Source organism: Neoarius graeffei, chromosome 18 (assembly GCF_027579695.1).
Source record: "Neoarius graeffei isolate fNeoGra1 chromosome 18, fNeoGra1.pri, whole genome shotgun sequence".
In the NCBI taxonomy this organism is placed as follows: domain Eukaryota; kingdom Metazoa; phylum Chordata; class Actinopteri; order Siluriformes; family Ariidae; genus Neoarius; species Neoarius graeffei.
The window spans coordinates 41981330-42008429 of record NC_083586.1 but is presented as its reverse complement, the minus strand read 5'-3'; the positions used below and the strand labels follow the sequence as shown (position 1 = coordinate 42008429).

The 27100-nt window shown below is 41.3% G+C and overlaps 1 protein-coding gene across 6 annotated transcripts in view; it reads left to right on the top strand.

The window, feature by feature from the left end:
- The window catches only part of sh3pxd2aa (SH3 and PX domains 2Aa), a 360165-nt gene that overhangs the window by 7827 nt on the left and 325238 nt on the right, over positions 1 to 27100 (top strand). The window contains exon 1 of one of the 6 annotated variants that reach the window (XM_060898804.1): positions 15541 to 15559. The exons of the other annotated variants lie outside the window; for them this stretch is intronic. The gene's annotated coding sequence lies outside the window, so the exon portion shown is untranslated. Of the gene's footprint in view, positions 1 to 15540; positions 15560 to 27100 lie in introns of those variants that run through there. 6 annotated transcript variants of the gene reach the window in all.

The window sequence follows — 27100 nt, the reverse complement described above, 5'->3', positions numbered from 1 at the left end:
AAGCTGTTCTGTATGGAGGAATGGGCTAAAATTCCTCCAAGCCGGTGTGCAGGACTGATCAACAGTTACTGGAAACGTTTAGTTGCAGTTATTGCTGCACAAGGGGGTCACACCAGATACTGAAAGCAAAGGTTCACATACTTTTGCCACTCACAGGTATGTAATATTGGATCATTTTCCTCAATAAATAAATGACCAAGTATAATATTTTTGTCTCATTTGTTTAACTGGGTTCTCTTTATCTACTTTTAGGACTTGTGTGAAAATCTGATGATGTTTTAGGTCATATTTATGCAGAAATATAGAAAATTCTAAAGGGTTCACAAACTTTCAAGCACCACTATAAGTGCTGTAGCTTTACATTTTTAAAGGAGCTTTCTCCATACTGGACAACATTTTTATTTATTACCTCATCCGGGACGGAGTCCATCAGGGGGCGAGGTATTGTTTTCAGTTGGGTTTGTTTGTTTGTTTATGATATTACGGGAAAACAGCTGGCTCAATCTTCATGAAACTTTCAGGATAGATGGGCATTGGTCTCAAATAGAACCTCCAACATTTTGAGGTCATCCGGTCAAGGTCACCAAAAAGGTCAAAATCGTTTTTGTTGTGGCTACTGCCTCATATAGAGGCGCTCGCCACTACATCATCGTGCTGTAAGAGTGTAACAATCGCGCACTGCGCATGCGCATACACGTGTTCCGATTAAAATGGCCGGTGAGTGTATACTGTACAATTTGGTTCACCATTTGAAATAAATGGTCTAGACTAAAGAAATCGCTTTCAGACATGTTTATGCTTATTACAAAGGGAAAGTGCGTTCCACTGAGCTCTAGCGCCGGGCCATTTCCAGGAAATAAGAGTTTGGATCATGGCAACAGCGTGTGTATGTCAGCCTCGGTTCAGAGGTTTCAGTTTCGAAAACTGTAAGAGTAGAATAATATAAAGTACAGACACTTGGTATGTTTTACTTCTGTGATTTTTTTTTTTGGATTACGCTTCATTTTTGTGGCTGCTGCCTCATAGAGTAAATATACAGCGGGGGAAATAAGTATTGAACTCGTCAACATTTTTCTCAGTAAATATACTGTATTTCTGATGGGGCTACTGACATGACATTTTCACCAGATGTCGGTAACAACCCAAGTAATTCACACGTACAAAGAAATCAAAACACATATGTCCATAAATTAAGTGTAATAAAGTGGAATGACATGGGGAATAAGTATTGAACACATGAAGAAAAGGACGTGCAAAAAGGCAGAGAAAGCCAAGAAACCAGCTGTCAGTGTTTAGAAAGCAATCCTGCCCCCATCAGTGCAAATTAATATCAGCTGGTTTAGTCCTAACTGATGGCCTATAAAAAGATTTCTCATTACCAAGGTGTCACACAAGAAGCATCTCATGATGGGTAAAAGCGAAGAGCTCTCTCAAGACCTTCGCAACCTTATTGTTGCGCGGCATACTGATGGCATTGGTTACAGACGTATTTCTAAACTTCTGAATGTTCCAATGAGCACCATCAAGGCCATTATCCGAAAGTGGAAAGAACATCATTTCACCATAAACCGGCCACGACCAGGTGCTCCTTGCAAAATTTCCGACAGAGGAGTCAAAAGAATAATCAGAAGAGTTGTCCAAGAGCCAAGGACCACTCACGGAGAGCTTCAGAAAGACCTGGAATTAGCAGGTACAGTTGTTTCAAAGAACACAATAAGTAATGCACTCAACTGCCATGGCCTCTATGCACGCGCAAGACTCCATTGCTGAAGAAAAAGCATGTTGAAGCTCGTTTAAAGTTTGCTGGACAACATTTGGACAAGCCTATGAAATACTAGGAGAATATAGTCTGGTCAGATGAGACCAAAATTGAACTCTATGGATGTCATAGCGTGTAGTGGTTAGCACTGTTGCCTCACAGCAGGAAGGTTCCGGGTTCGAGCTCAGTAGCTGATGAGGGCCTTTTTTTAAAAATCTTTATTTATTGGACAATGAGCAGTTGACATCTCCAGTTTCTTCAGTGAAAAATAATGAACAGAATGTGTACACATATACGAAACATACAAACGTACATACAGAACATGTACACATATACGTATACATACATGTGCACATATACATACTCATATCAGGGATCTCATCTCATTGTCCTTTTATCTTCCCTTATTTCCTTATACATGCTTTTAGGAACTATATCACATGGAACATGGAATGTGAAGAAAGAAGTACTGTTATCCACACATATACTAGTGCATCTCAAAAAATTAGAATACCATGAAAAAGTTCCTTTTTTTCATAATTTTATTCCAAAAGGTAAACTTTCATATATTCTATATTCATTACATGTAAAGTGAAATATTTAAAGCCTTTTTTGTTTTAATTTTGATGATTATGGCTTATAGCTCATGAAAATCAGAAATCCAGTATCTCAAATTATTAGAATATTCCCTAAGATCAATCAAAAAAAGGATTTACAATACAGAAATGTCCAACTTCTGAAAAGTATATTCATTTATACACTCAATACTTGGTTGGGGCTCCTTTACCATGAATTACTGTATCAATGCGGTGTGGCATGGAGGTGATCAGTCTGTGGCACTGCTGAAGTGTTATTGAAGCCCAGGTTGCTTTGATAGTGGCCTTCAGCGTATCTGTATTTTTGGGTCGGGTGTTTCTCATCTTCCTCTTGACAATACCCCATAGATTCTCTATGGGGTTCAGGTCAGGCAAGTTGGCTGGCCAATCAGGCACAGTAATATCATGGTCAGCAAATCATTTGGTAGTAGTTTTGGCACTGTGGGTAGGTGCTGAGTCCTGCTGGAAAAGGAAATCAGCATCTCCAAAAAGCTTGTCAGCAGATGGAAGCATGAAGTGCTCTAAAATCTCCTGGTAGATGGCTGTGTTGACTTTGGACTTGATAAAATACAGTGGACCAACACCAGCAGATGACATGGCACCCCAAATCATCACTGTGGAAACTTCACACTGGGCTTCAAACACCTTGGATTCTGTGCCTCTCCACTCTTCCTCCAGACTCTAGAACCGTGATTTCCAAATTAAATGCAAAATGTACTTTCATCTGAAAAGAGGACTTTGGACCACTGAGCAACAATCCATTTCTTTCTCTCCTTAGCCCAGATAAGACACTTCTGACGTTGTCTCTGGCTCAGGAGTAGCTTGATATTAGGAATGCGAAAGTTGTATCCCCTTTCTTGAAGATGTCTGTTCGTGATGGGTCTTGATACACTGACACCAGCCTCAGTCCACTCCTTGTGAAGCTCTCCCAAGTTCTTGAATCAACTTTTCTTGACAATCCTCTCAAGACTGCGGCCATCCCTGTTGCTTGCGCACCTTTTCCAGCCACCCTTTTCAGCAATGACCTTTTGTGGCTTACCCTCCTTGTGGAGGGCATCAGTGATCATCTTCTGGACAACAGTCAAGTCAGCAGTCTTCCCCATGATTGTGGTTGTGTGTACTGAACTAGACCGAGAGATACACTGTGTTCATACTGTTTTACTCAAACTCGAAATGAAATTCTAATATTTTGAGATGGGTTTTTTTTTGTTTTTGTACTGTATGCCATACTGATTAAAATTAAAATAGAAAAATGCTTGAAACATTTTAGTTTGTGTAATGAGTCTATAATATATAACATTTTCACTTTCTTAAATAACTGATGGAAAATATTGAACTTTTTCACAATATTCTAATTTTTTGAGATGCACTAGTATAGGAGAAAAATACACACATGCGTACACCAAAAAAAAAAAAAATTTACAGAAATAATAAAAATAATAGTAATGAGATCAGACCAGGCAATAATACAAAACAAATATCACCAGAAGGTGTACATACAACAATTACCTCTATAATCGCAAATCTGTCAACATCTATCATCAACATCACTCACGATTACACCTACTATTCCTGGGGTACCCATTCAGCCCATACTTTGGTAAATTTCTCTATTTGTAATCTATGTAGGAATGTGATTTTTTTTTTTCCCATCAAATATAAATAATTGATTATTTCTGTCCATTCTTCTATTGTGGGTACGTCTGGCTGCAGCCAGTGTCTCGTGAGCGTTTTCCTGCCAGCCGTTATCAAAATACCAAACAAATATTTATTGAAATGCCCATTCAGGTTCGAGTGAAAAGCAGTATCTCTGAATACAAATTGGAAAGGTATGGGAGTATGAAATGTTTTACATTCTTTTATGTATCTCTGACCAGAACTGTCTGATTACTGGAGAGTCCCAAAAAATGTGCCAATGATTGGCCTCCTGATTCCCACAGTCTCCAGCAACTAGAATTACCTTCTGAAATATGTACTTTCTGCTTTGGAGTAATAAAAAATCTAATCAAACATTTCCATCCAAACTCTCTCCAAGAATATGAATTAGTACATTTCCATTGGAATTCACAGCAGCCGGCGAGGGCCTTTCTGTGTGGAGTTTGCATGTTCTCCCCGTGTCCGCGTAGGTTTCCTCCGGGTGCTCCGGTTTCCCCCACAGTCCAAAGACATGCAGGTTAGGTTAATTGGTGGCTCCAAATTGACCGTAGGTGTGAATGTGAGTGTGAATCGTTATTTGTCTCCATGTGTCAGCCCTGCGATAACCTGTCGACTTCTCCAGGGTGTACCCCGCCTCTCACCCATAGTCAGCTGGGGTAAGCCAGTATCGCACTGGGCTGCGACAGCTTGCAAACGTCATTCGCAAGAGAGTTTCAAAAGTGTCTTGAAACATTTGCGGGGCTTCTCAAGTGTCGCTCCTTCGTCGCTGAAATTTTGAACATGTTCAAAAAGTTCGTGCGACAAAATTTCTCTCAAAATAGCCGCAAATGCGTCGCTGGTGTCGCAAAGCCGTCACGAACCCTTCTCAAGTCATTTTCCGTGAGGCTTCCCTGCCTGCCGAGGGAAAGCCGGGCTGCGACAGCCTGCGACTAGTTGGAGACACAACAATTGTGGTAAAATATGCGAATATCAATTCAGTGTGATTCCAAGTGAAAATTGTCGCTAATTTGCATCTTTTATTGCAATTGTTGTGTCTCCAACTAGTCGCGGGCTGTCGCAGCCCAGTGAGATACTACCCATAGGCTCCAGCTTGCTTGCGACCCTGTAGAACAGGATAAGCGGCTACAGATGATGGATGGGATGTCATAGGACACACCATGTTTGGAGGAGAATTGGCACTGCACATCACCCCAAAAACACCATACCAACAGTGAAGTTTGGAAGTGGGAACATCATGGTGTGGGGCTATTTTTCAGCACATGGTACTGGCAGACTTCATGTAATTGAAGGAAGGATGAATAGAGAAATGTCCCGAGACATTCTTGATAAGAATCTGCTGCCATCTACCAGGATGCTGAAGATGAAATGAGGGTGGACATTTCAGCAAGACAGTGATCCCAAACACACAGCCAAGGAAACTCTCAGTTGGTTTCAGAGAAATAAAATAAAGCTGCTAGAACGGCCCAGTCAATCACCCGACTTGAATCCGATTGAAAATCTATGGAAAGAACTGAAGATCAGAGCTCATAGAAGAGGCCCCTGGAACCTTCAAGATTTGAAGACAGTTTGTTTGGAAGAACGGGCCAAAATCACACCTGAGCAATGCATGTGACTAGTTTCTCCATACAGGAGGCGTCTTGAAGCTGTCATTACCAACAAAGGCTTTTCTGCTAAGTATTAAATAAATTTCAGTAAGCATGTTCAATACTTATTCCCTGTGTCATTCCACTTTATTACACTTAATTTATGGACATAAATGTTTTGATTTCTTTGTACGTGTGAATTACTTGGGTTGTTACCGACATCTGGTGAAAATTTCATGTCAATAGTCCGATCAGAAATCTATTTACCTAGAAAAAGGTTGACGTGTTCAATACTTATTTTCCCCGCTGTATAATTTATTCTGTGAGGCAGCAGCCACAAAAATGAAGCGTCATCCAAAAATGAACAATTTAAAAATCACAGAAGTAAAATATACCAAGTGTCTGTACTTCATATTATTCTACTCTTACAGTTTTTGAAACTGAAACCTCCGAACCGAGGCTGACACACACACGCTGTCGCCATGACCCAAACTCTTATTTCCCGGAAATGGCGGCTTATTTTCCCCGCTGTATATGCTATATTTACTGTATGGACGTCTCATCTCATTATCTCTAGCCGCTTTATCCTGTTCTACAGGGTCGCAGGCAAGCTGGAGCCTATCCCAGCTGACTACGGGCGAAAGGCAGGGTACACCCTGGACAAGTCACCAGGTCATCACAGGGCTGACACATAGACACAGACAACCATTCACACTCACATTCACACCTACGCTCAATTTAGAGTCACCAGTTAACCTAACCTGCATGTCTTTGGACTGTGGGGGAAACCGGAGCACCCGGAGGAAACCCACGCGGACACGGGGAGAACATGCAAACTCCGCACAGAAAGGCCCTCGCCGGCCACGGGGCTCGAACCCGGACCTTCTTGCTGTGAGGCGACAGCACTAACCACTACACCACCGTGCCGCCCCAACTGTATGGACTTGGTATCAGAAAACAATTTTATTTATAAGTAGTAGCCACATGTACCCATAGGGTACCTATTTTTTTTTTTTCATGATATCCTCCTTCATATTCATCTTAAGTGCTACCGGGCAAGGTTTAAGCTTAAATCACATGCTTTCGTATGATTAATGCACTGTATATGTTTTAACTCCAGTCGCCTAACTCTAAGATATTAATCACTTACAGTATCATTGTGAAGGAATATGAAATAATCTGTAACGTGAAAGAAAAGCTTGTTTAAATGCGAATTTAATTGAAAAAATCCTACAAAGCTACTTTCTAAATCGGATGAGTTCTTGTGTTAAATCATTATGATTTGACTATTAAGCCAAGCAGTTATCATTTTAGCTCTTATCGTGCCATCCTGCTTTCTACTTGTGTGGGTTTGATCCTCAGTTCATTTTATCCTCAAGTCTCTCTTATTGTCTGCACCGAAGCCCAAGTCCCACCAGAGACCGTCACGTCCAAGAAGCGTGTGCGTGTCTTTAGTGTGTGTGTGTGTGTGGCAGCGTCTCAACCCTCTCTAGTCGTTCTGCTCTGTTTCTTCTCAAAGCCCGTGTGGCTGATTTCCCTTCTTCCCCCCTCTCTTTCCACCCGTTAAAACCAGCTCTAGATCTCAGAACTGTTAAAGAATCTGATCTTGCTTTCAAAGCAAACACATGTCCAGTAGATCCTAGCTCAACCGCGAAACTACTTTTAGACGTTGGCGATGGTGCTTTCCAGATTTCAGAAGAACAATTCCTGCATCCCTTTTGTTCGTCGTCTGGTTGTCATTTTTCTCTCCCCCTCTCTAATCCTTTTTTTCTTACTCCTTCTGTAGGCTTGAGTTGTTTGCAGCTTGTCAACAGCAGGGTGGTGGATGGGATTGCATTCAGCGCAGTGCGATTACATCATGTAGTAGCTACGATCCGTGGGTACAGTGACATGTGTGAGCATCGTGGGAAGTCCGTGCCACAGCAGAGATCACGGATATGGGGTTTGTGCGCAGTGCTGAAATCTGCACAGCTGACTTCGGGTCAGGTTTTGGTTTTCGGAGCTTCATCGGCCCATTTATATGATGAAAGAGAACTGATTGGGGATCAGTACATTTAATGTATGGCAGAGATTGGCATTAAATCACCGGTTTCTGGAAAAGGTTCTTCACCCAGCTGGATATAGAGAGACTCTCAGTGTGTTTGGTGCAATACAGGATAAGGTTAAGATTTTCGACCCTTCGAATAAATTGAACTTGAAGACCAACTTACAGCCAAATTAGCGCATTTGAGGGTACGGATAGTTGACTTAAATCATTGCTGTAGTCAGGGTTAGCAAGCAGGCGGACAACTAAGGGTGAAAATGTTCTCATAAAAACACAAGTACTTGGCAACACAATCATGTCTAGTCAGAAAGCTGAAAACTAGGAAAAAACAAAATAGGTTCCATATGTCCTCAACCTAGAGATTTTGTGGAGCTCTACAGTGTTCCCTCTGGGTTCTGAAAAATATTCTCCACTCTTTTCCTTGAAAAATCAGGTCGAAGACGTATTCTTCACTTATTCTTTTTTTTTCTTCACTTAGTCTGGATTTTTTTCTTTGTTACCGATTTATCAAAGTTGACTTAATACAGGTTTATACCAGCCAAACTGGGACAATTCAAATATTTGTACAGATACAGCTCGGACTCTCCAGTACATATAAACGTTGGGCTCCACTCCAGCCTCTAATAAGAGAGACTTGATTTTGGGCGCCCTGCGCACCATCAAGCTAAAATAAACCTCTTTAGTTTGAGCTTACTGAAGGTTATTTTAGCATGGAATCGTTCAAAAGCGGTATTAGGACTCCCTTTGGCCTTTACTTCAACACAAAACTTGATTTACAATTGAACAGAGTCGAGAAGAATCTTGGACCAACCAACAGGAAAGGAATTCAAATTTCCCGTCAATTTACAAGCCGAACACAGAACGACGCTGCATTTTTCATCATACATTAGTCATGGGAACTCAACATGCCACGCCCCCGCAAAACATGGCTCCCTTCAGTCGCTTGCCAGCTGACTGCAGTTTCACTTTGGTGTTTTTTTTTTTTTACTGACCCCAGTATTACTGACACTCTCCGATATGGTCGGGGCTCTGAGTGTGCCTCCTCTGTGGCTGTTTCAGCCCTTAAATCATTTTCAGTGCTTGAAGAAGCCCGTCCAATAAACTTCATCAGCTTAGACTGCACCATTGTTCGGTTGACGCAGAGATAATTACACCACAACACCAGACCGATAAAGACACACTGTGATTGGTCAAAAGCTTGGCGCTCATTTGGTCATTATGTGTAGTTGATTTTTATTGGTCTCAAGCGGATGCTCATTGTTTACACTCTGGCTTCCCGCCGTCTCTTCACTGGGGTTGGATTTCGGCAAATGCAGGGATTTCTATAAAAGTTGACTTATGATAACGATAAAGGTGACAACTACATTCGTCACTGTGACGACTGCTAGTAATTTTCTCTTCGTCACTGATGGATTACGTTCGTCAACGTTCGAGCGTGACGAGCGCCAGCGGGAACTCTGTTTCTGTCCAGATGCAACGTGACTTTTGAATGAATGTTTTGGAAAAAAAAATCATTAAAACTGAACAAATCTCACTTTATTGAGGCTCTACAACAGCCCTGTAACTGCAAGTAGCAGCATTTAGTAATATTTGCACATTATTAAATGGTAGTGAACAGCTATAATCTTCTGTCTTTTCACTAATAAAAACACACCTGCATGACCCGTAGAGGGAAAACGACCCTCTCTAAGAACCCATAAGATCTGTCCATCAAAGCACCACCCGAGCCACATGTGCAAACAATTTGCTGCGCTTGAAAAACGGTGCAATGTGAAACCAAACCAGACGGACGAAAAAGCGTCACAAAAAATCAACTTCGAATACAGACTTTAGGAAACAAACGAAGTGGGAAAACAGTCCAAGAGTGTAAGAAAAGTGAAGACTGTTTACAGTGCAGGATTCTGAAAAGACGTAGCAGAGAAACAAAGGGCTTAAATTACACAATGGGAAATGAGGAACAGGTGGAACCAATCAGAAACCATGAGGTTAAACAAGAACAGGACACTATGCCTGGAATAAAACACGACAGGATGTGCACTTATTGGAAAATAATCAACACGGTGGAGTAATGCAACCCGGGGATGATCATTTTCCAATAGCTACACACAACAACTTGGTTTATTAGTGATGCAGTGCCTAGGCACGCATAACTATTGTTACTATTGTTCTTCTGTGTGTTTCTTCTTATTAGAGAAGGAGTACCTAGGAATTTTTCATCTTCCGTACAAATTTTGATTCGTAATAACCCAATAACCGTACATCGCACACAGACAAGCAATATATCACAACGTGCGTCTCTGTCGGACTCGCTATACTATTACTTTGTTCATCATTCTGTGATTTGTTGTTTTTTTTTTTTTTGCAACGTAGTCGCGAAAAAATCACCCAAAATTTCCCATTCATTTCTATGGAATTAATTGAAAAACAACGCACTTTTTCAATGTTTTTTCAAACATCCGCTGCTCTGGCATGCTTTCACCTAGAGACATGATAAACTTTAAAAAGTAGACAAACTTCTCCTCTGTGGATCTGGCATTCAACTTTTTTGCTAGGTTCTATACTTTTGGATCAGTCCCAGCTCAAACACCATGATCACACCTGGAGAAATTCAGAATTTATAATGGGTGTCTATTGCGTTACACACCAGTGGCGCTCAGGAATTTAGTGTAGGCAGCTTGAAAAAAAAAGCTAAAACTTTCTCCTTTAGGGCCCGTTTACACGAGGACGCTGTCGGGTAAAAACGACTAAATATTTTATCGGAAGTGCCTTTCGTCTACACGGGGACGGCGTTTCCGAGGCTGAAAAACGGAAAAAATTGAAAACGCCTTCCAGAGTGGATAAGTTAAAAACAGCCCCCGTTGCATATCCGTCTAAACTACCCAATATGCGAAACTCTGCTCGGATCTGCTCGCGTCAGGTACGCGTTTACGTCATACATGTGTCATATACTGTACATGCCAGCCCGGGAAGTAAGAAAGTAAGTAAAAAAGTAAGAGCATGTCTGATTACATCGATCCAACGGACCTTCAAGCTGCTCTGGCAGCTTTAATAAACGTCCAGGAGTCCTTCGAACATCTATACCGAATCTGCACATATACCGTTAATGAACAGAGGCGGGTATAGTATGCTCTTACTTTTTTACTTACTTTCTTACTTACCATAGCCAGAGTAGTCAAAGTTTTCGCGGTGCAGATCAGACAAGACGGAAGACGTTGCGCATGCGTGCAGACATAGTGGAGGTCTTTCACAGCACCACCTAGCCGCCTGGCATGCACATCCAATTGAATTCCACACATTTATGCGTCACCGTATAGACGCAGATTTCCTCCTTGAAAACGGTCGTGTAGACGCGGAAAAAAGTGAGAACGAAAACGGACTTTTGCGTTTTTGTTTCAGACCGTCCCCGTGTAAAGTGGGCCTTAAACTGTGTTTTCAGCCACAATTTTCACTCTACACACAATTTTCTCAAAAGTAGTAGTCACACTTGTCCTGATTCACACAATGTGTCTACCTAACCGATAGGATTTACAGTTTTTGAATGAGAAGCCTGAAAGTAAGGAGAGGACAGCCACTCTGCCTCATTGACTCCCATTATAAACGAGGCAGCGCTTTTACTGCAAAATCTGAAAAGTCACTTGTTTTTAACTCGCTCTAGTGTCCACATTTTTTACATTAGAGACAAAAAAAATTACATCAATGTGTTCAGGAGAGCCTTGTGGCACTCAATGTGAAAGAATTTTGTGAATATCTCCTTCCGTTTTCGTGAGAATCCCCGTTGTTTGGAGGGAGCACTCTGAGAAAATCCTTCACTTTCTGTGTGCCTCTCTGTGTCTCTGCTCTGAGTGCGTGGGTGGGGGAGGGGCTGCTCCCTCACATACCCCTTTTCCACCAAATCAGTTCCAGGGCTGGTTCGGGGCTGGTGCTGGTTCACAACTCATTCAACTTGCGAGCCAGCTGAGAACCAGTTTGCTTTTCCATAGCTCGCAGTGCTAAGCGGAGCCATGTCATTACGTCGCTGTATACGTCAGTTACGGCGCTACGTTTACATAAACCTTGGCGCGAATATCAAAGCAAAAACAACACAGAAGAAGCAGCAGCAGCAACAACAACAACAATAATAATAATAATAATAATAATAATGGATGACTTCGCGTTTGTACAGCTGCTGCTTCTCGGCGCTTAAAAATGGTGATCTTTCGCGGTCTTGTTATTGTTGTTGGTCTTAACAACTCCACCCCCCCTGCTGACGTAAGCGGTTCTTTCCTCTGGCCCAGCAGAGAGTTGGTGCTAGCCTGGAGCCGGTTTTTCTGGCCCCAGAGCCAGTTCTTTGTCAGTGGAAACAGAAAACCCGGTTCCAAACTAAGCACTGGCCCCAAACCAGCCCTGGAACTGCTTTGGTGGAAAAGGGGCATCAGAGAGACACATGCTTGTAGCCTCATGGCAAGTCACACATTCACACAGTTCAGTGCAGCTCCTGCAATAGCGACTGCTACGCGCACTGCATCACTCTCACAATTTCCCACAGGGTAATTGTTGTCTCTAGTTCCTTTTATACCACGTTTTTATCCATTTCTAGCTACTTTTTCTTGTTGTGGAATGTCCGTGAAGCAAATTAGTTCCGGTTACCTCTGACAATGTACAGGTCTAAACAATCATTCCTTCACACCAGCTGTAAGACAGCAAAGTATCCTGAATACTTCCTTGTGTTTTACTTTCCTTTAAGTGTTCTGTCATAACTGTTAAAGAAACTTGTAAACCGGCCTTAAGTCAGAGAGACTAGACTTCTCATTATTGCTAGTGAATTTGACAATTTTGGTCACGAAATGGATTCCTGCTTTCGCAAAAAGGGGTTCATTTGACTGACACTTTACTTACTTAAGCCTACTACCCCTCCTGGGGCATAGGCCGCCAACGAGAGATCTCCAGGCATCCTGGTCTTGGGCTTTTCACTCCAGCTGGCTCCAGGTGTACGCCATTCTTTTGGTGTCAACGTCAAGGTCTCGACGCCATGTGTTTCTGGGCCGTCCTCAGTTTCTCTTGCCTTGGGGATTCCAGGTCAGCGCTTGCTTGGTTATGTTGGAGGCTGGCTTGCGGAGTGTGTGACCGATCCATCTCCAGCGTCTTCTTAGGATCTCCTCTTCTGCAGGGATCTGGTTGGTTCTATGCCAAAGGTCCTGGTTGCTGATGGTGTTCTGCCAGTGGATCCATAGGATCCTCTGTAGACACGTTTGACTGACACTATAATCCAACCAAACGCAGATTTTATCTGTAGACAAATGGCAAACACACAAGGGAATAGTGTTTACTTAGTCAGGATGTAGTCCGGCCACTTGTTCTTGTGGACATGGTTGTAGGTGCAGCAGGAATGACAACATCCTGACCTATTGGTTCTGTAGGATGCTTTGAATGACTTTGGGAAGACCTTATTTGTTTGGGTGGTTGTTTTGTACTTATGAAGTCAAAGGTAAAAATCCCAGTGGAGATGTATCATTTTCATACAATCAGCACAAGCAGTTACCACTGGATTGGAAAATCAGGGACGGCCATTTAATTCCGATCCTAAAAGGTTGGAAGGAGGAAGCGTATGCTGAATCAACACTTTTACATCTCTTCAGGAAAAGCAGTGTGCTACTTCCTGTGCCAGGAGTGTGTGGTGTTTTGTGAGTCTCAGTGAATGAGGTAAAGGGAGCCAAGCAGGGTCATTTATAAAGTGGAAATGGCCACAAAAAAGGGCAGAGGCTGTGTGTGTGGAGATGTTTGTGCAATGATAAGACAAAGGGTGTTCTGGCCACACTCTTCCCACCAAAGTTAAATGTTATATGACTTCATTCTCTGACTGTTTGTTGCTATGTTCAGCACAGGGACTGAGAGAACTCTCTTTAATCTTTTGCTACTTCTTTAATCTAGGTACCGCCAAATTAATGATTACTAAGATAATGACTTCCTGCAAAGGCCCCTTCCCAGGATGTCATTAGAAACAGCCCGAGCTGCTGAAAGCTAACAGCGAAGACACATTTTACAAAAATAGTATGACACTCTTCTGTCTAAATCACACATCAAGTTGTTTGTTTCGTTCACACATCAAGCATCCCATTGAACATTTACAAAAAGGGTTCCTAATGGGTTCTTTGGATGGCTAATTGTTCTAGTTTTTTGGGGGACTTTTTGGAAAGGAAAACCCTTGTTTTGGATGGTACTACAGTGAACCTTTAGGAGTTCCTTTAAAGGGACAAAGCAAGGAACCCTTTAGAGTGCTAGATGGAATCTTTTTTCCATGTGTTTATCCCACCATAATCCCTAACCTTTTAACTTGGTTCACTGTCGTACTCATTTACTTAATAAAATGAACGTTTAGTTAGTGGTGTAGCGGGTAGTGTTGCCGCCTTGCAAATCCAAGGATCCTGTTTCTATCCTCAGCGCAGGTTACTTTCTGTGTGGAGTGTTGCATGTTCTCACCCTGTCTGTGTGGGTTTCCTCAAGGTTCTCCAGTTTCCTCCCACCTCCCAAAAACATGCCAGTAGGTGGATTAACTACTTTAAATTGCCTGGGGGTTATGAATGTGGGGGCAGCATGGTGGTGTAGTGGTTAGCACTGTCGCCTCATGGCAAGAAGGTTCTGGATTCGAGCCCAGTGGCCGACGGGGGCCATTCTGTGTGGAGTTTGCATGTTCTCCCCGTGTCTGCGTGGGCTTCCTCCACAGTCCAAAGACATGCAGGTTAGGCTAATTGGTGGCTCTAAATTGACCATAGGTGTGAATGTGAGTGTGAATGGTTGTTTGTCTCTGTGTCAGCCCTGTGATGATCTGGCAACTTGTCCAGGGTGTACCCCACCTCTCGCCCATAGTCAGCTGGGATAGGCTCCAGCTTGCCCGCAACCCTGCACAGGATAAGTGGTTACGGATAATGGATGGATGGATGGATGGATGGATGGATGGATGGTATGAACGTATGTGTGTGTGCTTAGTGTCCTGTGAAGAATTGGTGCCCGTTCCAAGGGTGTATCCCTTTTTTGCAGCCTGTGTTCCCAAAAGTTTCCTTCCCTGGAATGGTGGAACCCGGGTTTCCTCTGGGTTCCCCAGTTTCCTCCAACCTCCCAAAAACTTGCCATTAAGGGAATTAGCTGCTCTAAATTCCCCCTAGGTATGAAAGTATATGTGTTCTTGGTACCCTATGATGAACTGAAATCCTATCCATGAGTGTATTCCAAGACAGGCTCCGGATCCACAGCGACCAACCCTGACCAGGATAATATGCTTATTGAAGATGAACGAGTGCATGTTTGTCAGTATTTGTCGAATTTGGCAGTATTTTAACTGAAAAGGAGCCTCAGCTGAATGGTATTTGAGAAACCCTTTAGCAACATCATTGATAGATACTCAAAATGACAACTGGATAAACACTGGTGAAATATTGCAACATATCGTCGAACTGATTATCAGCATATGCCTGTGTGACGTATACTAGAGAAGAACATCAACTCTGTGAGTAGTGTCGTTTAAATTAAAGGAAAAACACACATTCTGTATATTCCATTATACATTCTTCCAAGCCAGTGTGTGTAATATATATATAACGCACCCGACTCTCAGAAACAGTTCTGTGGTTGATTTTACACCCATATGCTGGAAGACTTGCTCTTGTCTTTGGATGATTGATCGCCGATATTCTCCTATATTATTATCCTATAATAAAGGTCTTGTGGGCGGTGAAATATTCAGTTGAAAACGTGGAAGATGGGCAGAGTTTTTTTTTTTTTTTTTTTTTTTTTTTTTTATACGAGCCTTTAAATAGATGTCTTTAGGCGGGGTTCAGAGCTTTTAGTGGTGAGGCCTGCTGCTTTCCAGCCACACCAAACCTGCTAAAGTGCTTCTCCACTCATTGCACGAGACAAAGTTGAAGGACAGAGGGCTGCTGACTGTATCGTAAGTTTCTTATTTGTTATTTTCTCGGAACAGAGGCTTGTGTAAATTTGTGTCTAATGCAGCGTGTAGCTCAGATTGCATTAGGATTTTAAATTTGGTTAATCTGAGGAAGCTTTTGTACCAGTCTGAAAGTGGTTGGAGCTGGACATCAGTCAATCATTGTGTTTTATAATACTGTAATATGGAAATGATGCGCGCGCACACACACACACAATGGGATATTAGTGTTGAATCCAGTGAGTTATACAGATCCCTCCATATTTGTCCATATTTCCTACTGATGTATTCCAGAAAAGCTTTGCATGAATGAGACTTCTGTCTCCTTCAACTGCTCCTCATTGGAAGTCCTTTCTAGTAGTTTTGAGAGCGTGTAAAATTTCAAAAACAAGTCCCCCCCCTCCCCCCCCAAATGTTGTTGATTGTGATCTGTAGAATTTCTAATGTCTGCCGTTTGTTGTAATTTCAGTCAGAACATGTGACATTTGTTTTGAGAGAGATTTTTTTTTTCTCCTTTGGGGCAGTTTTCACAAGCTCATTTGGTGGTTACTGTGTAAAACCATGAATATTTATTATTGTTGGAAACATTTGAAGGGAATTCGTTCTTGATGAGACAAAACAAGCTTCTGAGAACAAAAGAGTCCTGAAGAATTCAGAAATGGCTCGTTTGGTTTTGGTTCATTTGTTTCGTGGAAAGAATGAATCTACACTTGAAACAAATTACACTGCACATTCAGATTAGTGATGAAGAATAATAGTTAAACCTCTACCTTGATCGCCCAATCACATAAAGAATTCACAGGGCGAGAAGAAAAACTACGATGGCTACGATCACTACACTGTAAAAAAAAAAAATCCACTGTTTTTACGGAAAAACACTGGCAGCTGTGGTTGCCAGAATAATTCTGTTAAAAATACAGTGACATGTAAACAACATTACAGAATAACTTGTACATTTCACTGGGATTCCATGTACAGTTAATGATAACTAAATGTAAATTTTACAGATATTCATTGTACAATAAACAATGATTCAAAATGGTTACAAGCAATGATCTACTAGACAGATTTTTTTTTTTTTAGAATTTTTTTTTTGGGCTTTTTTCACCTTTATTGGATAGGACAGCGTAGAGCAGGGGTGGGCAATTATTTTTTCCATGGGGCCACATGAGAAACAGAATTTTGTGGAGGGCTGGACCATAAGGCTGAACTAAATTCTGCATAATATGAATTGTATTTCTTTATATAAAGCAATAAATATCATTGTTTTTACAAACTGCTAAGACTGGTAAGAGTATGGAAAAAAAACGAGGTTGCCTTACAAAAAATGTCATTTATTCAATCAAATTTCCCAAAACAATGGTTAACAAAATGTGAACGTTTGTACCATTTTTTTTTTTTTTTTTCAGTCACATTCACCCTAAAACACAATAAAGACATCACAATATTGTCTTTCTACTCCAAATATCAATCAAGATACATCATATTATAATAATGATGCCGACATTTGTAGTCTAATCACCTCATTTGGTGTTTTTTATTTGTTCAGTGAGAGAAATCTAGTCTCTGTTGGTCTTTAACGAGTGCATCAGAGTCAGGTTGAATGTCTGAGGTGGAGATGCGAAGCACAGCTGACAGATGATCATCAGTCGATTCGGTGTAGGAATCAGATCTACAGATCGGCTCGGGCTCCGGCGCCTGCTGGTGACGTCACACTATGTGATTGGCCGGACCGTTTGAAGGATGACGTACAAGTTTGTGGTTGGTCTGGACAAATTACGGAAGTAGTTATCGCGGGATTAGGTTTCGTGGGATTTCATGTCATGTTCATGTTGCGCACATTGCGTTTTTGTTGAACACAACTTCAAAATAAAAGCAATGTACATTCAGTCCATGCATGAGGTAAAATTAGGAAATACATTTATTTTGTAATTTCTAATTAACCTTACGCGGGCCGGTCAGAATGAACCAAAGGGACGGATGCGGCCCGCAAAATGCCCAGGTCGGGCGTAGAGACAGGAAATGAGCTGGAGAGAGAGACGGGGAGGGATCGGGAAATGACCTTGGGTCGGAATCGAACCCGGGTCCCCGGATTCCTGGTATGGCGCCTTAGTCGACTGAGCCACGACGGTAGCCATTTTTTAATTTTTTTAACGGGGCAATGATGTAATTTTAACTATCACATTCTGTTTTAGTATTACAGTTTGTGTTTAAACTACAACAATTTGTAAATTCTACAAAAAAATATGATCAATTCAACATATTCTTACTGTTAAATTAACAGTGGTGTTTGGTTAGGAGTTTTACAGTATATTGATGTGAATTACACACTGCTTCATTGTTTTTGTATTTACATTTTTTTTTATGTCATGATTCTACATAAATTCACTGTTAATTCTACAGACATTTTTTTTACAGTGTAGCGGTCCTAATGTTCATGTAACTTTTCACAAGTCTAGCTTGTGTGGCTTTGGAGATATTTGCAGTTCTGTGTGTTTAACATTACATTGCGAACAGTAATGGCTGAGATCTTTCTTCAGGATCAGTATATCGGAGTCCTTTCGTTCTGGCTTTCTACAGAGTTTTCTAAATTCAAAAGAACCTCTGTTGAAGAGTCCTATCCTTGTTCTTGAATAAAGAGAATGAAAGCATTTAAAATCAGTTCAGATGCAAGAATTTCCGTACAACAATCACGACACAGGAGAAATAATTAAACATGAGAAAGAAATTAATTTCTTTTCAATCTCGGAGGTGAAACATTTTCATTTTCATTCATATACAGATGTTGTAACTGGAGAACCCCCCAGAGGATAATCCTCAGTCTCAACCGACAGAAAGGAAAGCTCCATGAGTCATATCGAACTCAAGAGTTAGAACGTTATCTTAAAGGATTTCCCAGAGTTGCTCTCAATGGCATTTTTCATGAAATCAAGAACTTTCACTTTATTTAGAGATTAATGTACTCTATTTTCATACTTTTCACTATTTTTGATTTGTGCCCTGACTTGCCGGTTCTCAGATTAAAGCTTTCTGATCGTAGTTGGATTTTTGGATCTCTTTGGTTCTGCCATGTTTGCGTGCTTGTCGCTCTCATGGCTTTGCATGCCTCATTACAAAGAGATTTGTTGGGATTTGCAGATTTGTTGGCTCTGTTTTTATATGGATGTATAACCAAGAATCATTCTCAGCCACGAATAAACAGCCTAGATTTTGTAGAGTTTTTCAAATGAGCAAACATTTTTACACATTTTGTACTCCAGTTCAGTACTAAGCCCTAGTAACAAGAAGCTTGATTTAATGTTTAACTGCTTAATTCAGAATTAGAGCGGTGACTACAATCATCGACGTCCATAATTATCGACACCTTTTCAGATTTACCAATAAAAAAAACAAATTTACAAAGGTGAGTTTCCGTTAGTGGACGCTAAACCGGTCTGTTGTGGTGAAGAGAGGGCAAAAGGCAAAGCTCTCAATTTACTGGTCCATCGACGTTCCCACCCTCACCTATGGTCATGAGCTATGGGTAGTGACCGAAGGAATGAGATCGCGGATGCAAGCGGTAGAAATGAGTTTTCTCCGCAGGGTGTCTGGGCTCTCCCTTATGGCCCTTTTCCACTACCCTTTTTCAGCTCACTTCAGCTCGCTTCAGCTCACTTCAGCCCGACACGGCTCGCGTTTCGACTATCTAAAAACAGCACAACTCAGCTCGTTTCAGCCCTGCTTAGCACCCAAAACTCGCACGGTTTTGGAGTAGGGCTGAAGCGAGCCAAACCGAGCTGAGTGGGGATAGGGGCGTGAGCAGACACTCCCCTGTGCACTGATTGGTGAGGAGGAGTGTCCTCACATGCCCACACACGCCCCGCGAGCACGCTGGGATCTGTAAACACCGTAAACCCGGAAGAAGGAGAATTACGAATTACGAGAATTATGAAGCCTTATGCACCTCGCCTCATCTATACGCTCTTGCCAGTATCTGTTGGCGTTGTCGGTGACAACAAGCCACAGCACCAAGACCAGCAACACTAACGACACCATGTCCTCCATGTTTATTGTTTACTATCCGGGTGGTGAGACTACCGCTTAAAAGATCACTGATGTCACTGTTTGCGCCGCCTAACGACATCACGTGACGTCCACCCACTTTCGCTAACTCCACCCAATGTGTCCACCCACTTCCAGCCAGCACGGTTCAGCGCGGTTGTAGTCGAAATGCAACTCCAACAGCCCCGCTCAGCTCGACTCAGCACGGCACGGCTCAGCCCGACTCAGCCGCGTTGGTAGTGGAAAAGCGGCATTAGAGACAGAGTGAGAAGCTTGGTCATTCGGGAGAGACTCGGAGTAGAACCGCTGCTCCTCACATCGAACGGAGTCAGTTGAGGTGGTTCGGGCACCTTGTTAGGATGCCCCCTGGACGCCTCCCAAGGGAGGTTTTCTGGGCATGCCCCACCGGGAGGAGACCCCAGGGCAGACCCAGTACACGCTGGAGAGATTACATCTCTCAGCTGGCCTGGGAACGCCTCGGTATTCCCCTGGAAGAGCTGGTGGAGGTGGCCTGGGAAGGGGGAAGTCTGGGCTGCTCTGCTTAGGCTGCTACCCCTGTGACCTGGATTCGGATAAGCGGTAGAAGATGGATGGAGTTTCAGTTACAATAATTATTATTGGTTAATTAATCAACCGGAAGACCCACCTTGCCCTTTGATCTTGACACAGCTCATTACCTGAGGTGGAATTTTTTATTTTTATTTTTTTTTAAGCACGATCAGCAAGTTGAAGAAAACCCGGACGTTATCATCACATGGTGGAAAGATCATGGACATGTTTTTACTCCTCAAATTCACCGATATTTCACGATCTCCTTGTCGAAACCTACTTTGTTTCTTACTCTTTCATTTGACAGTCGCTGTTTTGTATCTAAACGTGTGTTTGAGAAGTCACGTAATGTTTCGAATAGTGATTACTTTCACCGGTGTCCACCATTATCGACACCCTGTGGAATTAAGTGACATTTACAACTGTTACATCTCGATCTTTGTGTGACATTGTTGAAGTAGATGAAGTACTTATAAAAAATAAAAGTGCTGTGATTTTATAATCATTTTTTTCTGATTCATAACAGAACGGAATGTTTATAGAGTATTTGGAATCTGATTGCAATAAATAGAATTAGACCAGAATTAAATTCCTAGCATATAAAAAATGACATGCTTGAAATATTCAGATTTTTCTATTTTATTCAGAAATAATTTTTTTGCAGTTTGTTATAAATATCTACCACGTAATACAATATCAGTAGACATTTTATATTTTGGTTCGAGGAATGACGTGCGACCTTTGACCTGGATTTTTATGTGGTTATAATGTCAATTGCTTGTTGACGTTTATTGATAAACTACAAAAGTCGAAATTAATACAAACAACGAATGATTAGCAAAACGTGATCTACGAAAAAACTTAAAGTGGAACAAAAAGATTTTCTGACAGGTTAAACATTATCGTTTACAAACAGAATTACTTCCTCATTTATGTAAGCACCGACATCGGTATATTTATATAAAAGATATTTTGTACTAAATATAAGTCTATGTAGAACAAATTTGAAATAAAAACTATGTTTTGTTCACTTAATACTACATACCGATTTAATATTTTTTTTTTTATAAATCATCTGGATGTCGATAACTGTGGACAAAGGTGTCAATACTTGTAGAATGGTGTCACATGATCTGATACCCTAAGTAATCAGGAATCAACCCATTTTTTTTCCAGTGGAAATTTGAGTAACTGTTCATGCACAATTTACGTATCGAAAGTCTTTTCTCCTTTTGCAACAGCCAAAAGATCGTTAAGGTGTCGATAATTAGGTGTTGCTCTACTACTCGTAAAAATACAGTATGAATACAAAAGCAAATTAGAATATTTTTCTTTAAGGCTGAGTTTAGGGCGGCACGGTGGTGTAGTGGTTAGCGCTGTCACCTCACAGCAAGAAGGTCCGGGTTCGAGCCCCGTGGCCGGCGAGGGCCTTTCTGTGTGGAGTTTGCATGTTCTCCTCGTGTCCGCGTGGGTTTCCTCCGGGTGCTCCGGTTTCCCCCACAGTCCAAAGACATGCAGGTTAGGTTAACTGGTGACTCTAAATTGACTGTGAGTGTGAATGGTTGTCTGTGTCTATGTGTCAGCCCTGTGATGACCTGGCGACTTGTCCGGGGTGTGCCCCGCCTTTCGCCCGTAGTCAGCTGGGATAGGCTCCAGCTTGCCTGCGACCCTGTAGAAGGATAAAGCGGCTAGAGATAATGAGATGAGATGAGAAGGCTGAGTTTCCCAAAAGCATTGCAAAATTAAGATCATGTCAACTGAAAGAGTGTGTTCAGTGTCACACTCGCTCTACCATTTAGTGATCATCTTTGTGCCATGATGCTTTTAGGAAACTCAGCCTAGATTGTTTAACAAGGACATCCAGAAGCAGCAGGTCTCATAATTTAGTCCTCCTTTTGCTGAAAGAATTTAGTGTGTAGTGAAATGTGTGACTCAAACCATGACAAAAGTTTGGGGTCACTTTGAAATGTCCTTATTTTTGAAAGAAAAGCACTGTTCTTTTCAATGAAGCTCACTTTAAACTAATCAGAAATCCACTCTATACATTGCTAATGTGGTAAATGACTATTCTAGCTGCAAATGTCTGGTTTTTGGTGCAATATCTCCATAGGTGTATAGAGGCCCATTTCCAGCAACTATCACTCCAGTGTTCTAATGGTACAATGTGTTTGCTCATTGCCTCAGAAGGCTAATGGATGATTAGAAAACCCTTGTACAATCATGTTAGCACAGCTGAAAACAGTTGAGCTCTTTAGAGAAGCTATAAAACTGACCTTCCTTTGAGCAGATTGAGTTTCTGGAGCATCACATTTGTGGGGTCGATTAAATGCTCAAAATGGCCAGAAAAATGTCTTGACTATATTTTCTATTCATTTTACAACTTATGGTGGTAAATAAAAGCGTGACTTTTCATGGAAAACACAAACTTGTCGGGGCTCGGGTGGATGGGGCGCCGATCCGGGGAGCTGGATTCGGTTCCGGCCCGGGGTCATTTCCCAATCCCTCCCCATCTCTTTCCCGCTCGTTTCCTGTCTCTGCACTGTCCTGTCCAATGGAGGTGGAAAAAGCCCCAAAAAAATCTTTAAAAAAAAAAAAAAACACACAAAATTGTCTGGGTGACCCCAAACTTTTGAATGGTAGTGTATGCTATTTACCAGCTGGGAGGTCCGTATGGTGAAATGCCGTGACCGAGGTCTTGAAAGTACTGAGCGAGGCCCTCTGTGCCGAGGTCAGTATTCAAGGCCGAGGTCACGGTATTTCACCATACGGACCGACCTTAAGCTGGTAAATAATCCTTTTTTTCTTTACCAAATTCTAACAGAAAACGAGAGCGCCCGAAAGGGAAAACCGAGCCGAGCCGCCATTTTGAATCCTCATTCACGGCTGTAATGCAAATTGCTTCCTCCTCGGTATACAAGTGCACTTCCATGGCAGGTAAAAAACATTTTGCCGCCTATGTCGTCCCCTATTTATACAAAATTGAGTCATTCTGGATTCAGCCATGTTTTTGCTCGGCATTAGCAAGTTACAGGTTTTTAGCTTTCTCCTGAAATGTTTTCTTTCATTTCTTCTTCCTCAGGGTAGTAAAACTCGCTTTCGCTGTGAAGACTGTCGTTATCGCTATCCATGCTGTAAAATTAATGTTATTATGCTGAGAAATACTGGCAAAAGTTTATAAGGTTTTTGATAATCTTATAAATAAATCTTATAAAAAATAAGAGAAATGTTGACAAAAAAATTCTACTAAGTTTGTTGTTGTTGTGAACGAGCAAGTCGCCAGAGGTCCGTAACTGGGGTCCGTATCGTAGGGTACGGACCCGCTCGCCAGCCAATCAGAGCGCAGGATTTGATGGAAACCGCACCGCGAAAAAATAAAGTTAATTATTTATGGCATAGTGTCTGAAAAAAGGCAATTCTAATTGATTAGGGTCATCAAATCCATAGGACAGGTTTGTTTAGGTGACCCTTCCATTGTTTAAATGCAAATACAGTACTGTGCAAAAGTCTTAGGCACATGTAAAGAAATGCTGTCGACCAAAAATGGCTTAAAAAATAATGAAATGAAATGTCTCAACCTTAAAAAAAACACTATAAACAGCAGTAAGCCATAATAAATGAAACAAAGTCAATATTTGGTGTGAGACGACCCTTTGCTTTAAAATAGATAGATATAGTCTCAGGTACAGTGAGTGCAGTTTGATAAGGAAATGAGCTGTAGGTTTTACTGAGCATCTTACAGAACCAGCCACAGTTCTTCTTCTGGACACTTTGTCCTACTTGCTTCTTAATTTTGCACGAAAACCCAGCAGCCTTCATTATGTTTTCTTTTTTTAATCTGAAACATGCTCTCTTGTGTAATATGCTGCTCAGATACCTTTTTCTTTTTGTAACATTTAATTTTGTGCTGGAAAATGAACATTTGGAACTCTAAAATGTTTTTGCACCGACTCGATAATGTAGAAATCATAAAATAGAAATCTATAACAAAGTTTGCATGAAATAAAAAGGGTGCTTAAAACTTTTGCACAGTACTGTAGGTATTATGTAGACATTAAAGATGGGATCTGTTATTTAAGTGACGTAGTTGACAGCAATGATTGCGCATGACAACACGTTTTTTTCATCCTTGCAAGTTTACCAAATATACAGGGTATTTAAAAAATATATATATATTATTTGAGATGTAAATATCCCAGAAACTACATAGTCTCGGCAGATGAGACTGAACAGGCTTAAAGGAACAGTCCACCGTACTTCCATAATGAAATATGCTCTTATCTGAATTGAGACGAGCTGCTCCGTACCTGTCCGAGCTTTGCGCGACCTCCCAGTCAGTCAGACGCAATCAGACGCGCTGTCACTCCTGTTAGCAATGTAGCTAGGCTCAGTATGGCCAATGGTATTTTTTGGGGCTGTAGTTAGATGCGACCAAACTCTTCCGCGTTTTTCCTGTTTACATAGGTTTATATGACCAGTGATATGAAACAAGTTCAGTTACACAAATTGAAACGTAGCGATTTTCTATGCTATGGAAAGTGCGCACTATAATGACAGGCGTACTAACACCTTCTGCGCGCTTCGGCAGCGCATTGATACGGAGCTCAGATATCAATGCGCTGTCGAAGCGCGCAGAAGGTGTTAGTACGCCTGTCATTATAGTGCGCACTTTCCATAGCATAGAAAATCGCCACGTTTCAATTTGTGTAACTGAACTTGTTTCATGTCACTGGTCATATAAACCTATGTGAACAGGAAAAACGCGGAAGAGTTTGGTCGCATCTAACTACAGCCCCAAAAAATACCATTGGCTATACTGAGCCTAGCTACATTGCTAACAGGAGTGACAGCGCGTCTGACTGCGTCTGACTGACTGGGAGGTCGCGCAAAGCTCGGAGAGGTACGGAGCAGCTCGTCTCAATTCAGATAAGAGCATATTTCATTATGGAAGTACGGTGGACTGTTCCTTTAATGTTGAGCAATATAAGATTTATTCCTCAAAATTTGAATGAGAAATTCAAAGGTATGTGGATTCCATGAACGATTTCACCAATTTTCAGTATTCCCGAACTCGCTCGACCGTCTCTTCCGATGCTGGTGGTCGTCCAGATCCTTTTGCCCTGCACAGACAGCCTTCCTGTTTGAACTTTTTGTGCCGTGTCTAAATTGGTGCATTTTTAGAGAATTCTCTCAAATGCACGCTGCACAGTCTTGTTCGACTGTGTTCGCGCGTACTCTAACACACAAAACGCCTTTTCTTTTCCAGTGAATGGCATTTCTATACCTAAAAAGATAAACATAAAACAAAAATTTTGACCTGTTTCCAGCCATGCTGTTAAAATTTGAGGTCAATTGAACGAGAATTGGCAAAGTTATTAGATTGTGAAATGATATCAAATTTTTTGAAACACATCGTATTTTACACTGAAAGAAGTCTAGACCCAAACATAAAGCATAAATTTTTCTGGAAATGGGCTGAAGCCGAATTTAAAATATTGTGATTGGTCACAGTGGAATTGGGGGCGGGGACTTCCAGTCTACCACAGACCATTTCAGAGACTGGACAGCTGAAGCACCAACAGCTAGCCAACTACAACTTTGAACATCTGCGATCTGCGAGTGATCTAGAAACACCAACAAACCTGGAACCTGTCTGCACTTTTTCCGGCCCAGAAACGATCCCCAACCCTAGCTGAAGTCAAACTATTCAACTCTTTCTTTAACCCTTTGATGCAAAACATACAGTATGCGCACCCCTTCTAATGCCCAACATGGGTCAAAAATGGCCCGCATTCATTTTCCAGGTTATTTCATGCTGACTGAGTTTTTCTTTGCTCTATCTTTTGAAATCAGTTTATTTTATGATTGAATATTCCAAGTATTCTTTAAATATCTTGTTTTTAATTACCACAAATCATTAATTTAATTTTTTCTTTCCTACTTTATGAACAAAAATACTTTTTATATTACTACACATGGGTCATCCAAGTGTGATTTAAAATTAAATGTCTTAATACTAGAATAATAATTTGTTTCAAGTAATTACTTTAGCAGTGAATGGGGCCAGTTATTTATTTATTAACTATGTCGTTAGCTAAGCCAACTACAGTAAAATTAGCTAACTAAAGTAGAATATGTCAGCAGCTCGGTAGCTAATAGTAATTACTTGTAACTTTCTGACGAGTAATCTACTCACTCTCAACGTAACCTAAACATAATCAATTTTTTTCTAAGGTAATGCTAGAACAATTGAAAAACATTACTTGCATGTATTAGACGGGCAAAGGGCGCTGTGCTGAGCTGTGAAATGTCTGACACAAGCACAATTCACAGTTCCCACCAAACGCTGGAGTAAATGCATGCGGGTCGGTTCTGACCCATGTGTGTAAACTTGATGTAGAATTACAAAAGCCGTGCTTGTTCATAACTTAAGAAAGGAAAAATAAAAAATGATTTGTGCTAAACAAAAACAAGATATTTACTGCATATTTAGAAAAGTAAATGACAAAATGAATTTATTTTAAAAGTATATCATAGAAACACTCAGCCATACATGAAATAACCTGGAAAATGAATGCAGGTCGTTTTTGACCCATGTTGGGCATTAGAAGGGTAGTGATACCGTACAAAAATGGTTTTTATTCAAAAAGTAAGAAAGGAAAAAATAAAATAAGGATGTATGATGATCAAAAACAAGTTAATTGAGGAATACCTTGAATACTGAATGATGGAATTAATTTATTGCAAAGATATAGAAGATAAAAACTCAGCCGGGTCACTTTTGACCCATGTTTTGCATCAAAGGGTTAAAATGAAATGCATAGTTGAGGAAATGGGGTCGGCAGGGGTGGATTAAGCGCAAAGACGAGGCTCGTCAACGGAGGCTCATCCACACGAGATTTTCCGACCGCTCCGTTAAAAGTGTAACATTTTCTCATTCACTTCCTTTATACTTCT